The sequence below is a fragment of the Amblyomma americanum genome, chromosome 1, assembly GCF_052857255.1.
Source record: "Amblyomma americanum isolate KBUSLIRL-KWMA chromosome 1, ASM5285725v1, whole genome shotgun sequence".
Lineage (NCBI taxonomy): Eukaryota > Metazoa > Arthropoda > Arachnida > Ixodida > Ixodidae > Amblyomma > Amblyomma americanum.
In genome coordinates this window covers 321,147,489-321,161,683 of record NC_135497.1, presented here as the reverse complement: position 1 = coordinate 321,161,683, position 14,195 = coordinate 321,147,489, and the positions used below count along the sequence as shown (strand labels likewise).

Below are 14,195 nucleotides of genomic sequence, written 5' to 3'. Positions count from 1 at the left end.
ACCAAAAGAATCCAGCAACACCTGGAGAACAGAAGATCGTACCGCGACAGCATGTACTGCTTCAGGGCGATCCTCTCGACGCAGGACGGCCTCCTACAATTAAAGGAAGAGGTACTCGACACAATGCCTAAGGGGGACGAAAACGTTGTGATGGCGCTTGACATCAAAGGCGCCTTCGACAACGTTAGCCACGCGGCCATAATGGAAGGCCTCAACAACACCAACCGTGGAAGGAAAGTACACGACTACGTCAAGGACTTCCTAACCAATAGAACGGCTACGGTAGGGTTGGGGGAGCTGAGAAGCGACACCTTCACCACCGCGTGCAAAGGAAGACCCCAAGGCTCCGTAATATCCCCCGTGCTGTTTAACGTGGCGATGATCGGCCTGGCAATAAGACTCGGTGAGATCCAGGGAATCCAACATGCGATGTACGCGGACGACGTCACGGTATGGGTCACCCGAGGATCGCGAGGAGAAAAGCAAGAGAGGCTCCAAGAGGCGGCGAGCTGCGTCGAAAAATACGCCAGAGAAAGGGGACTAATTTGTTCTACGGAGAAATCCGAACTCCTGAGAGTCGGAAGACACCCCACCCAAGCAACACTGGAAGTTAAACTCGAAGGTCAAAACATTCCTGAAAAGAACATCATCAGAATCCTGGGCATGTGGCTACAAGGCAGCAGGAAGTGCAGCCACACCATCAGCCTGCTGAGCAAAGCGACGGAGCAAGTGGGCCGGATGATCAACAGGGTTACCCAAAAAAAGATACGGCATGAAAGAAGAAGATACACTCAAACTCGTCGGCAGCCTGGGCGTCAGCCGAGCCATCTACTCGCTACCATACCACCCGATGATCAAGAGAGAGAGGGAACAGGCGGATACGATACTCAGGAAAGATTACAAGACGGCCCTTCACCTGCCAAAAAACACGTCGAACGAGAAGGTGCTCCAACTGGGCGTCAGCAACACCTTCAGCGAACTGGCGGAAGCCTTGCTCGAAACGCAGAAGATCAGACTCAGAAGTACTGCTGCAGGGAGAGCGCTCCTGACTAGGTTGGGAAGGGATACGAGCGGATACGCAGACAGATACGCAGACGTACTCGACATCGTAAGAAAAAAAATAACCGTTAGGCCGCTACCCAAGAACATGGACCCTAACCTCCACGAGCGGAGGAGACAGGCGCGGGCTGAATATCTGGAAAACACACTAGCGCGACTGAGTAATTCGGTATACAAGGATGCCGCCAAATACCCGCGAGAAGAGGACCGCGCGGCCACAGCGGTGGTGGTAGATTGCACAGGAAACCTAATCACATGCGCGACGGCGAAAATCGCCAGTACCGCAGAGGCCGAGGAAATTGCCGTGGCGCTGGCGGTAGCAGAAGGTTACAGAACAGGCAGGCCTCTAAACATCCTAACAGACTCAAAGAATGCGTGCAGGAATTACACAAGGGGCAGGATAAGCAGAAACGCCCTAAAAATCCTCGGCGGGGTCCAGCTCGCCAGGAGAGACATTACACACAAGTTAATCTGGATTCCGGCCAATGCAGGCATACAGGGCAACGAAAGGGCAGACAGCCTAGCTAGAGAAACCACGTTCCGAGCCGGGCAGTCGCATGCCCCGGAGTATCGCCCACACGCGTGTGAGGGAGGATATACAGACATCCTAAACCTACACAGGGGGACGAGAGCTAAATCCCCCCACCGCATAAAGCGCTGACGAAAGAGGAAGCAACGTTTTGGCGCAGACTGCAAACTCCTTTCCAAATTTATACATCCTAAACAAAATGTACCCGACGCTGTACAGAGATACCTGCCCCTGGTGCGGGGTCACACCCACACTCTACCACATCACATGGGAATGTAAACGCAACTAAACATTCCACCAACACAATAACCCGAGTGCGGAGCAATGGGAGTGTCGGCTCACCAGCTGCGAGCTCACGGCCCAAAGGGCTTTAGTGCAGCACGCAAGCGAGGTAGCTAGGCTCAGTGGAGCCCTGGAATAGGGGCCCAACCTTGCTTAAGAAGAGGCCTCAAGTCGCCAGCGCAGTGAAGACGACGGAGGCCTCGAGACGCCAAGCCCTTGAAAGCACCCAAATAAAGTTTCTCTCTCTCACTCTCCCTCGTTCGAGCAATGGAAACACTAAACGTGAGCGCTTGCGGCATGAACAGTCAAAGGGCACTCCGTACTCCTCAATACGGCCTAGGATTTACGTTACTGCTGTATATTCAATCATTTTCGACACACTGACTATCAGTTGAATGTAGATTTGACCTAGCGCTGCATTTTCACGGATATACTGTTTATGGCGTTCTTTTGCAGTCGAGCGAGGTTAAGATTGCGGTAATTTAAGTAAAGATGTTTCACGAGTGACGTTTCAGAAGCACGATAGTGGCTGCGGAAATCTTGGGAAATTTTCTTTAATGCGTGTTATGCATTTTTTACCAAATTTCAGACCGAAACGTTTGAGCTTGGCTTCACGGAGTGATGCACACGACGCGGCTGTATTGCCCGCTCGCATCAAGTTTCACGGCTCCTTGAAAGAGAACTTTATTTTCTAGTTCTTTCTTTAATTTTATTGACCACTTCTGAAATGAGCCACACCCGGGGTTTGGCTTAAAATGTTTGAGTTATTGCTGGTGCGAACAGAGCATTTAGTTAAGTAGCGGAAAGTTGATATTCTCTTGGTGACTTGTAAGGGTACTGAAAGAATAGAGCTTACGTGAGAAGTGTAGGGATGGAACGCTGATAGCATATTAGCCAGCTCTAGGGAATCGCGGCTGAGGAATAAAACCGACCACAACCGTTAAACCGGGTTTCTTGAAATCTCTCTTAAGTAAGTGCATTTTTCCTTCCACTCCTCGTGGCCCGTTGGTCTAGGGGTATGATTCTCGCTTTGGGTGCGAGAGGTCCCGGGTTCAAATCCCGGACGGGCCCTGTCTTATTTTTCCCCAAGCGTGCTAGGGATGCTTTTTAACATCAACGAGCTACTTTTGCTTCGACGGACTCCTAGGGTTTGATTAATCATATTAGCCAGGGCGGGGTGGTTTCGCAGGATTTTAGTGCCCTTGGCGACGACAGGCTACTGTGAGCCATCTAGCTTTTCGTATTAACATTTATCGTACAGACAACTTTAAACATTACGTATTAAAAGTCGATTCCTAGAATAAAACACACTGCCGATTAATTCTGGAAGGGCTACCGAACTGACGCATTAAAACAAAAGACAGTTAAAAATGAGAAATACGATGCAAGCGGCTGGCAAAAGCTGGATAATGATCTTCCTAAGGCAACAAACTAAATGGAGCATTAGTTCACGTCACGAACGCTTGAAATAAACAAAAAAGCTGGCGACGCTACAAGTGGTTTCATTAGATGCCGGACCGAACTGATGAAAACAAGATCCTGTTAGAGCGACCGGGCCATATGACCGGTTATTATGGATTGATACGTTCTAAATATAAATTTATTCTTTCTAATTTGTGGTTGGACTTTTCGGTTTCAATTTTTTGAAAATTCAGCGTGGATTTTCTGGGTTTGTTAAAAAAATTATTTTTTTTTCGGCGAATATTTCCTGCGGAAGAATAGTCGGTTTTATCACACGACATATGGAGTATCATTGTGCGCTCAAAATTAACGCACCGGTCACGTATATTTTGTTAGCGCCAGCAGTTCATTACCGTGCACTGCTGCCAAACAGAGGGCAGTATTTTGTGCTGCTTTTATTTATTTATTTATTTAGAAATTCTGTCAACCCTCAGTTGAGGGTCTTTACAGCGACGAATGTTACACATAACGTTCATACAAGAATAAGGAGCCAGATACAAAAAGAAATATGCACATGCACTACAGTGCCCTTCGGATACAACACAGGATACGATATACAGACTATGGGACACATATTCAAATGTTCAGCCATCTTCCGCACGCACAAAAAAATAAAAAAAAAATAAAAACGCTTTACAATATACACATGGTACAGATTTTAGTAAGGGTCCTTGATCGCATTTGTAAACAATGCGGTATCAGAACTGCGAACAACGTCTGCAGGTAGCTTGTTCCACAGCTCTATTGCCTCTGGGAAGAACAACAACGACAGGCATTGGTTCTCGACAAGTATGGTCGAATGGGTTCACTACGGTTTAAGCGGGAGCTCATTCTTCCTCGAGGTTCTAAGTACAAATCTTTATTAATCTTTAGTTCGCCGTGAATTACTAGAAATATCGTTTTTACTGTCTGCTTCTTGCACTGATCTTCCAATAATTCAAGGCCGCAAGACTTTAACATCGCTGAAACTGCGTCGGCACTTTTATATTTCGAACAAATAAAGCGCGCCGCCCGGCGTTGCACCTTCTCTATTTTGTCCCACATTACCTTTTGATGGCGTCCTCACCCCAGGGGATGGTACACGTTCGCGGTCGTCCACGAAGCCAAAACAGTAGACGGCCTTACTTTTAAGACCCAGTCAGGAATTCACACAGAAGAGGTCGCCATTGTCCTGGCAGCCTCCGACTCCTCCTCCAAATACATAATCACCGACTCGCGAGGGGCTTGTCGAAACGTCGAGCAAAGGGAAAAGTGGGCTACTCGCCAGGCTTATCGCATCTACCAAAATTGTAGCCGAGACTCGGATCTTGCGCACCAATCTCTCCTTTGGGCACCTGGTCACCAAGGCCTCCGTGGAAACGAAGCAGCTGACGCCGCAGCCCGCGCGCTCTCTCTCCGGGCATTTCCCACGGGACCCAACGCTGACCAAGACTCCGATTTCAATCCGGTTTACACTTTTAAAGGGGTTGTGAAAAGAAAACGAAGCCGCCCGGTTGTAATTTTCACTGATTCAATAAATATTGGACATGCCGATTCCGAAATATTTCAGCGCAATATTGAGTCTGCATTTAATAAAGCCCGTTGGAAATCGCTGTCTCTTTACGCTCGTAAAACGACAATGCGACGCCGTCGGCTGACATAAGCACTACCCAACTACGTCACCTTAAGACGCTTAGAAACTTTAGATATATCTTTCAGTTTCGTTTACCCCAAAATAATAGATCTAATGAAAGTAAGAAAGCGAAAAAAAGTGTGGCAATTATTTGCACACGAAATTTTTCTCGGCAAATAATAGCTCATGATCCTAGATCGGTCATTGACCTGGGATCAGTTTCGGTTTTGGTTACACTTCTCTGGCCTCCGTGGGGTCTTTCGTTTAGATGAACTCGATAGCGGGGGGTTCATTCAGGGCATCGAGTTGAGCAAGGCCAGCCAAACTTACGACTGTCCGTTTACATGCGTGCGATACGAGTGGGTTAACTCTCGTGGCGCGCCCTGCGAGGTGCGACTACACTAGTTGTCAACCGGCTCCCGCTTCTGTCTTCACATGTAAAAAAATGTTTTCGGAAACCTAATTGCGAATTATTTTGTGTATTTTGCGGTAGGGGCTGCTTGTCAACGCACCCTTTGGGCTGAGTGGAACGGTCGAGTCCAGTGCGACAAGACTCGCGGCGTTTGCACGAAGTCAGTAATCGATAATCGGTTTGTGACCAGACAACTTAATCCAACCCAGACCTCCGGCTGCTCGCTACAGTAGCTCGCTGCTATTTGTGTCGTGCGTGGCAGCTCAAGGCTGTGGTTTTCAGCGTGTTATCAGCGTTTCAGTGCACGCCATGCCAACTGTGTGTCTTGTGAGACAGTGCCGCAGGTTTTACCAGAATGCAAGCAATGTTAGATTTCACAAGTTGCCCGGAGAACCGCAGCGAAGAGCAGTGTGGTTTCGAGCAGTGAACAGCGATATGGGCAGTCAGACCGGATTCATGTGCTCCGAACACTTTCTACTGGGCGACTACGAAACAAACCTGGACGTCCTTCGAAGCCTCGGTATGGATTTGAAGAACGCTCGCCTCAAGCGAGACGCCGTACTGACGCAAAACGTCTTGCACGGCGCACCACCAAAAAAGCGGAGAATGTCCGAGGTAAGTTCGCGAGATGAAAATGATCAACTTTATTGCAATTTATTGTGCTTTCTTTCGGTTGCTAACAGTTTTTCCTTCTTTAGGAACTACCCGGCCGAACCGCAGGATGTGGAAGTACTTTTGACAGAAGAGGCGCAAACTTCGCCTCAAATGGTTGACAGCTGCACACAAACCCCAAGAAATACCTTCACTGTTGCCTGCCAGACTGACGGCCATGATGTGGAAACACGATGTAAGATTTTCCTTGCAGCAGTGGTGCGTTCGTTTTATACCCACATTCCACAAGAATAAATTGTGTCGCAATAATTTTGTCGTGGTTTAGGAAGAGGGAAGGGGCACTGGTAGATGCAGTGTAGATGCAGTGAATGCTTGACAAATACTGGAGGAGGCATTCGTGCTGTGTCAGTTCCAATCTGGGGAACTGCTGGGATAATGTATAAAATCATTTTCGGACCTCCGAAGGAGGCCATCGTGTATTTCGCATGCAGGTATAGCGATAGAATATCCGATATCAAGTTTGGCAGTCACATGCCTATTAGCTGATAATGAGGCGTCCATAACTATAGGTGAACCTCCACATTTCCCTGAGAAAGGATATGCACGTGCAGACAGATGCCGGGCAGACCACCAGCACGCACTGTGAAGCTTGCACCAATACAAGCGCTGCTCCAACCTCCACAGCACCACCTGTTTCTTCTCCTCTATGACCCTCTTCCTCCCAAACAGTCCCTTCAATACCAATTGATGGTCGAGCAGCGTCTCTCATCTCATTCGGTCCACGACCGTCATCCAGTCCCATAGAATCCGAAGCCTCAGACTGGGAAGAAGAGGAGAATAATACTCTGCAGACCTCTTAGTTTTTCCATCACTTAACGAGACCTTCCTGGGGTAATAATTACGGCATAATACGTACCCCTTTAGCATGTGCACTGAATGCCGTTTCATTATGATGGCGTGACTAAAAATCAGATCAGTCATTTAGTAAATAGAAGAGCACATAAGGATGTCCTCCCCTTTCTTTGGCATTGGCAGGTATGAGTATTGTACTGTCTGCGCCCGCATAATTGCATTGTAGTGGTGCACATGTCCTCTCTCCAGCTGGTCAACTTCGCACCTTACGAATATTCATAAAGCAGCTCTTGATCCATTGAAATGCTTTCGAAATATTCAATGGCACAAGCAGCTGTTCATGCAGCATCAATGAGACAAAAAATCTTGCGAGCTTTGCAAACCTGTCATAACATTACTTACAAGCAAAAAAATGCACAGCGTGCAAAAATGTGCACTATAACACAGAAGACGCAGTGTTGGGGTGGGAAACTATTACATTTACTGCTCTTTATTGCAGTTAACTTCTAGCTTCCAATTATCTCAGCAGCATCACATGACAATTTAACCATTGCAATTCACTTTACATTGTTTCAGAGTTGACTCCAGCACTGAGGAAGTCCTTCCACAGGATGATAGAAAATTTTTCGTATTTGAAAGTTGCCTGAAGGAACTATTTCAAGTGTGCCGCAAATGATTTTCCGCTTGCAAAAGTGTAAGTCGTGTCTCTGGGACTTGGCTGCAAATAAAGACACTGTGTGCAAACAACCACTACCTCACGTGGTCAAGCCAATCCATGATCAACGGCAAGGCGGCCGGCAATGTGCTGATGTCAGCAGCTATGTTGTTCGCTGGCACCAGTCCCACCTCAGTGTTCCGGATGTTCAACAATGTGAACGTGCAGGTGTTCACGTCACGGACATTTTACAACTACCAATGAGGCTACCTGCTTCCTGCGATCGACCAGGTAGGAGAAAGGTTGTGCATTGCAAAATGAAAAATTGCTGAACCAATAATTCAGAATTAGTTACTTCAGTTCAAGCAGTAAGTCATCCAGTAAGTCATCATTTTGAGTGAAAGCACCGAGAAACTTGATCACTCTACCTTTCTTTTAATAATATCGAATAAAATCTCATGAGCTGATCCCCCTCTCGGGTGAAGACCCTGGGTCTGCCCATGTGCCTGTCAGTATCAAAACCCCTCTCGTTTTAAAGGACACAAGGTTCTATCTGTATGTGGTGATGTAATATCTGGTCTGTGAGGCATGTGTTCTGGAGGGTCCACATACTATCGCGATCAAAAGTGTAAGGGACACGAGTATGTGGAAACAAAATGTGGCTCTGTCGCGTAATTCGGTCGGCTGCAATGTGTCACGGTATATGGGTTCACGTATGCTCTATACCCTGGCAGCAATACCACGCGGCTGCATCTAGAGACAGAGCTGGAATAAACTTTTTTCGAGAACACGTGTCCCATAATATTTTGGTCGTGAATTTACATGAAAGGTCCATGAAATGATTTCCGGACAGAGAGACCTCAAAGCAGCTTGATTTTCTAAAAGGCGCAACAACAGCTATTCATTTTCGATCCACTGCACTCACTTTTGAAGAAAAAAAGGGTAGAAAATTCCAAACGCCTTTTCTCCTCAACTCTCCAGTGAATGATGCGTCCCAAGCCGTCATTACAGTGACAAGTCCTGAAGTCGACAGTGCACATGCGGAACGTAGGTAGCACCAGATGAGCACAATAATCAAAATAAAAGAGCAACGCTGTTAGCAACATCCGCTGCAAAGCAAGTGAAGCAATGAAAGTTGTTCACGCATGCGTACAGTACTGTCCAGACATTTCTATATGTCCCATTTTATTCAACTCTGTATAACACATCAATTGCTGCTGATTACTAATTACAATGTTTCTTTACCCTTATATCTTAAATAAGGAAGAGTTCTGAAAAGACGTTCTCGAAATCATTTCATGGTACTTGTCAAGGACAGAAGCAAAGAAGCAGCGTAGTAGTGTTCTGCGTTTGATGTGATGTTTAAAAACTGCACCTTTGTCGTACCAGCTCTGGCAACAACAGGAGGAGTTGTTTCGCCAGTTGGAAGGTTGTACAGTGGACTTGGCTGGCGATGGACGCTGCGATTCTCCAGGATTCAGTGCAAAATTTTTAACCTACTTTCTGCACGTTGCACAGCTCAACAAAATTCTTCACTTCGAGCAAGTGCAAGTCGGGGAGGTATGTCACAGCTTTTTAACAAAGTGGCTTTGTGATGTAACTTAGCTTTTTTCTCGGCAAAAGATGCAGGTGTAAAATCGAGCACCTCCATGGAGAAGTTCGCATTTGTGAAGAGCCTCAACGTGGTGAAGGAGCGGCGGCTCAAGGTGATGTCAGTGGCAGTTGACCGGCACGGCCAAGTCACTAAGTACATGCGGACGCAGGAGCCCACCCATCCGGCACTACTTTGATTGTTGGCATATCTCGAAAGGTAGCACCGAATGAACATATCTGACACTCATTGCCACACTTCGTAGATAAGAGTGCTTCCTGCGTGATGTCTTGTAGAATGCGGCGAAAATTTAGACAAAATTTCATTGTTGTAGCAGACTTTACTAGAAGAAATGCGGGGCAGACAGCAAAATTGTAGCAAATACAGTGAAGCAGTGAGAGAGGTTCCAGAATTTGAAGAGGCAAAAAGATGGGGGAAAGTTGTATCTGTTTGCTGTCCTTTTGGCTGTTTTTTATGTGAATGACTATGAGGGAAAGGCCAGCAATGCATGTGCAGGTTTCGGATAAGCACTGTGGTGTGAAAGCAGATTCCTTGAGTTCTGGAGGCGAGAAGAGGGAAGGCGGGTGTTTTGGGGTGGAAGCTCGAGAGCCAGATTAACATATAATGAATGAAGGATTAATCTTCATTAATTATTACACCTCCATTCCAATCATCAAGAAGAAGCTGGCTGTCCATGCAAAACGAGCTGGATGCAGTGTACTGGAGATATGGATTCAGCCAGCCAGTAATCACCTATATTGGTGCGCAGCCCTCAGCGATGGCAACGCAGAGCTGCTGACAGACATGTGGAAAAGCATGGAGCGGCACGTTGCAAATATGCACACGGGACATCCAGGGCTCTACACGCATTGTGCACACGATGACCTTGGGGAGAGGGAATGGCTAATTCCTGGTGAGTAATGTAACTATTTAAAAGCAAGATATGCTTTTTGCAGAGCCCTGAATTGGTTTTCTGGATGTTTATTTGCTTTCCACATTAGAATCACGTTCTTGTGATGAAGCATGGCTTGCGACATGCTTTGTGAAACAGCCAAGTTGCTGGCATCCAGCTAGTTTTGAACCTTTCCCAAAGAACTATTTGTTGTTGTCAGTGAATATGAAAGTTGTTTATTCATAGTTTTGGAAGTTATGCCCGCCTAAAAAGATAGAGAAGGCTTTTTTCGGAGAAAGCTTTTCTGGGAAATATATTTGTCAATGCAGCGACAACCCCACACAACAAGTTTGTAGAGGTTGTGAACTCACTTCGTCTCCTGAAAGACATTAGGCAACTGGCTCCTTGTACACGCACCTTCAGCTTGGAGGCTTTCCATAGTGTACTGATAGGCTTTGGACAAATGTCTGTATGCTTCTCACCTGAGGGCATACGTGCAAGGTAAGTAGTGAATGATATGGGAAAATTTACGCCTGATGACCCGCTCGATATATTTGTCTGGTTTTCCAGAACACAACTGGCAATACTCAATTTCAATGAGAATGCGAGCAAAGGACAGGCCACCACAGCTAAGGACTGTCCCGATGGAAAATAAAGCACCCAAAAGCAAGGAAGGGTATAGCCGTTGCTTGTCCCGTGAAAGCGGAGCCTACATATGGTAAGCAGTTTGCTTAGCGTTACGAACACAATTTTTTGTAAACTCTGTAAAGTCCAAGACCTCAAAGGGAAACAAAACAAAATTTGGGCTAAGAAAACAAGAAAACCAGAACAAGAACAGAAATAACTGAAGTGTAAGTTCTAATATCGGCAACAAATTCTTTTGTTTAATTTTTCAGTCTATTTGATCCAAACCATTGTGAAGCCATATTATCAAGCATAGCGTGCCTCAAGATATCCATCATATATCGGCATGACCGCTCTAAGCCACCTGGTCGGGTCAGTGCAATACAACATTGTGGGTTGATGCAGCCTAGGGTCAGACTACCCCCAATGACTCCAAACTTGAAAATGGCCATTGGCCATGCTGTTATATAGAGTACCTTACAGGTCTCGCTTTACATATATACATTAAAATTTTACCGCAATCTTTCACACGTGTACCAGCATCTAACTCTCAATTTTGTATTTAGAATATAGGCTTGCCCTGCATTTTGATGGCATATTCAACCCAGCAATCAAAATAAAGCCTTAGTCGGTAAAGTTTCAAGGCTGGTTTATTTTCTTCTTTAGAAATGATTTCCGAAAGGAAATGTTGGCGTGTAGGCACCATCTTTTCGGGCTAGCCTGAGCAATTTTCATGTAGAAAAATATGTTGTCACTGGTCGTCTGTGCATACTATTTTGAGTGAATGTGAAGAGATGGACGCACCTCGAACAGCGTGTAAACATGAAATTCTCTGTTAAGCTTGGCAAGACAGCCACACAGACGTATGAGCTCCTTTGTGACGCTACAGCAACTAGACATTTTCGCTGGCGCAAGCTTTCGAGTGGCACAAAAGGTTCGTTTCGGGGAGAGCGTCGGTGGAAGATGACACAAGGCAGGGGCGCCCTGCAACATCAGGGACTGAAAACAACGTGACTCGGATCAGGGACATCGTACAACAAGACCGCACCATTACAGTCCGCATGCTATCAGATGCTCTCGACATTATTAAAACAACATGCCACCAAAGTTTGCGCGAGAACGTGGAGAAATGAAAGCTGAATGCCAGACTTGTGCCGCACCCCCTCACACAGGACCTGAAGGACACGCAGGCATCAGTGAGCGCTGATTTGCTCTCCAAGGCAGAGAGGATGCTGCATTCGTCGACAGCATCATCGCTAAGACGAAACATGGTGTTTTCAATACGATCCTCAGACAAAGAGGCAGGGCGCCGAATGGCGGTCCAAAAGCTCTCCGGTGTCGAGAAAGGTGCGGCGAGAGAATACCAAAACAAAGACGATGCTGATAGTTTTTTTTGATGCCAGAGGTGTCATACACCATCAGTTCGTCCCACAAGGGCAGACGGTGAATCGGGAGATATATGTCCATGTGCTCCAACACAGGCGTGATGCACTGCGATGTCGTCGCCCTGACTTATGGGCATCTGGACAATAGAGCCCTCTTCACGATGACGCAATGCCGCACACTGCTCTCAGCGTGATGAAACTTCTTTCCAAGCACAGCATTACTGTTCTTCCCCATCCACCATTCTCGCCTGACCTCTCCCCATGCGATTTTTTCCTGTTTACTTGTGTGAAGTGAGCCCTTAAAGGTCACTGGATGGAGAGCGTGGAGGCCATTCAAGGCGCCAGGACAAAGGAGCTGACAGCCCTGCCAAAAGAAGTGTTTTCCAACTGTTTCCAAGACCTCAAAAAGCGTTGGAAGCTGTGTATAGACTGCAAGGGAGACTATTTTGAAGGGGTGCTGCACAAATGATTTCAATGGTAAACGCATTCGTTAATGGACTCAGTCTAGGAACGTTACAGACATAGGTAGTGTTCAATTTCAGCCACCAAGTTCTATTATAGGTGTTTCCAAGAAAACCTAAAATATGGGTGTGTACGGGCATGAACAAAGGAGTATTTTCCATACCCACTTTTGTACGCTTTTTTTGTATGACTGGCTAGTGTCAGGAATGCACGCTTGTGGTTTTCCAGATTATGTTGGCCTGCTTCTGAAGGAGACAGTCCATTGCTGTGAACAGTGGTCGTCTTCCAAGGTAGCTTTTGCGGCAACCCTTTCGACTGTCCCACCCCCCATGAGTTACTCTTTCCCGAGGCCCTCTAAGAATGAACCCGTGGCAGCAAGGTTTAGGTTTGCCAGTAGCATGGGGAGCACCACGGTCTGGTGCAGGTGCGTATTCCCTAAAATTGCCAATTCGGTGTTGAAGGATAGGCTCATTACTTTAAAAATAAATCATAGGTTGATCACATGTTCATCGTCTACCATGAATTCATGCAGGGTGTGTTGCTGGGCTAGTTGTTTTTGATCAGACATCGTGGATTCGCAACGCTTGCATAGAGGACACAGAACAGACATGCAGAACTGAGCAGCTGTTTGTGTGTCCTCTCTTTGTCCCCGACTGCAAGTGCTGTGATTCGATGACGTCTACCATTAAGCATCGCAGAGGTGTAAGTGTCAGTCGTCACACACTCAGACAAAAAAAACTCTCCATCTCTCAAAAGCTTAGGCTGGGATAGAGTGCGAAAATGCAATCAGTCTGTCCCTACCTATGCCTTGTATGCAACATCAGCACATTGAAAATAATAACATGATAACAAAGTGGATACAGATGAAACATTATAAAAATATTCTTCAGAAATGGGCGGATACAAACACAGAATTTTTAAAAGCAACCCTTTCACAAAAATAATAAACAACTAGCGGATGCTACTTCTTTCAAATGCTCTCATCTGCAGCAAAACTTTTCGCACTTTGAAGTCGCTTGTCGAAAAGGTGCATTCCCGTCTTCAGCACTTGTTAAATTGCATAATATAGCGATGTGCGATTAATATGGACACTTTTATTCCCAGAAAAATTATGTATAATGTGAGTGGTCAAAAATAACGAATGAAGGCCAAAACTCTGCTACTGAGCCGGAGTACCCGTGTTCGAACCTGACCGGGGCGGCTGCGTTTCGATGGAGGCGAAACGCAGAAGGTGCCCATGGGCTGTGCTATTTCAGCGCACGTTAAAGATCTCCAGGAGTTCCAAATTACTTTGGAGCCCGCCAGTACGGCACCCCTTTCTGTCTTTCTTCTCTGAGTCCCTTCTTTAACCCTTCCATTACTGCGTGGTTCAGGTATTCACCAAGACGTGAGACAGATACTGCGCCATTTCCTTTCCCCAACAACCAATTTTCAACTGCACATTATAGCCAATGAGCGTGGTCCCAGAGGACCAAAGCAATGTCTACAAAATTGAGAGAAAATGCTTCTTTTTTTTGGTTCCCAAATAAGCTGTCCACTGCCCAGAGAGTGTTTCTATATTACCAGGGCAGAATAGAATGGGAAGAGATCAGCCCTTTGAAAATTGTCCTCATATCAGGGTGTCCATGTTAACAAGGCATGACTTCAACTTCACAAGCATTGCTGAACGAACTTCTACAACCCTTGTGCATACTGGAAACCAGTGTAACTTTCGGTTAGAAACCTCTCTCTTATTTGGTGTACAGCACAAGCAGGGAGGACCTTCCT

General features: G+C 46.3%; 1 non-coding gene across 1 annotated transcript; it reads left to right on the top strand.

Moving 5' to 3' along the window:
* Positions 1–2,869: 2,869 nt before the first annotated feature.
* TRNAP-UGG (transfer RNA proline (anticodon UGG)) lies at positions 2,870–2,941 on the top strand. Its single transcript has one exon. It is a non-coding gene; the product is annotated as a tRNA-Pro (tRNA).
* Positions 2,942–14,195: the final 11,254 nt, after the last annotated feature.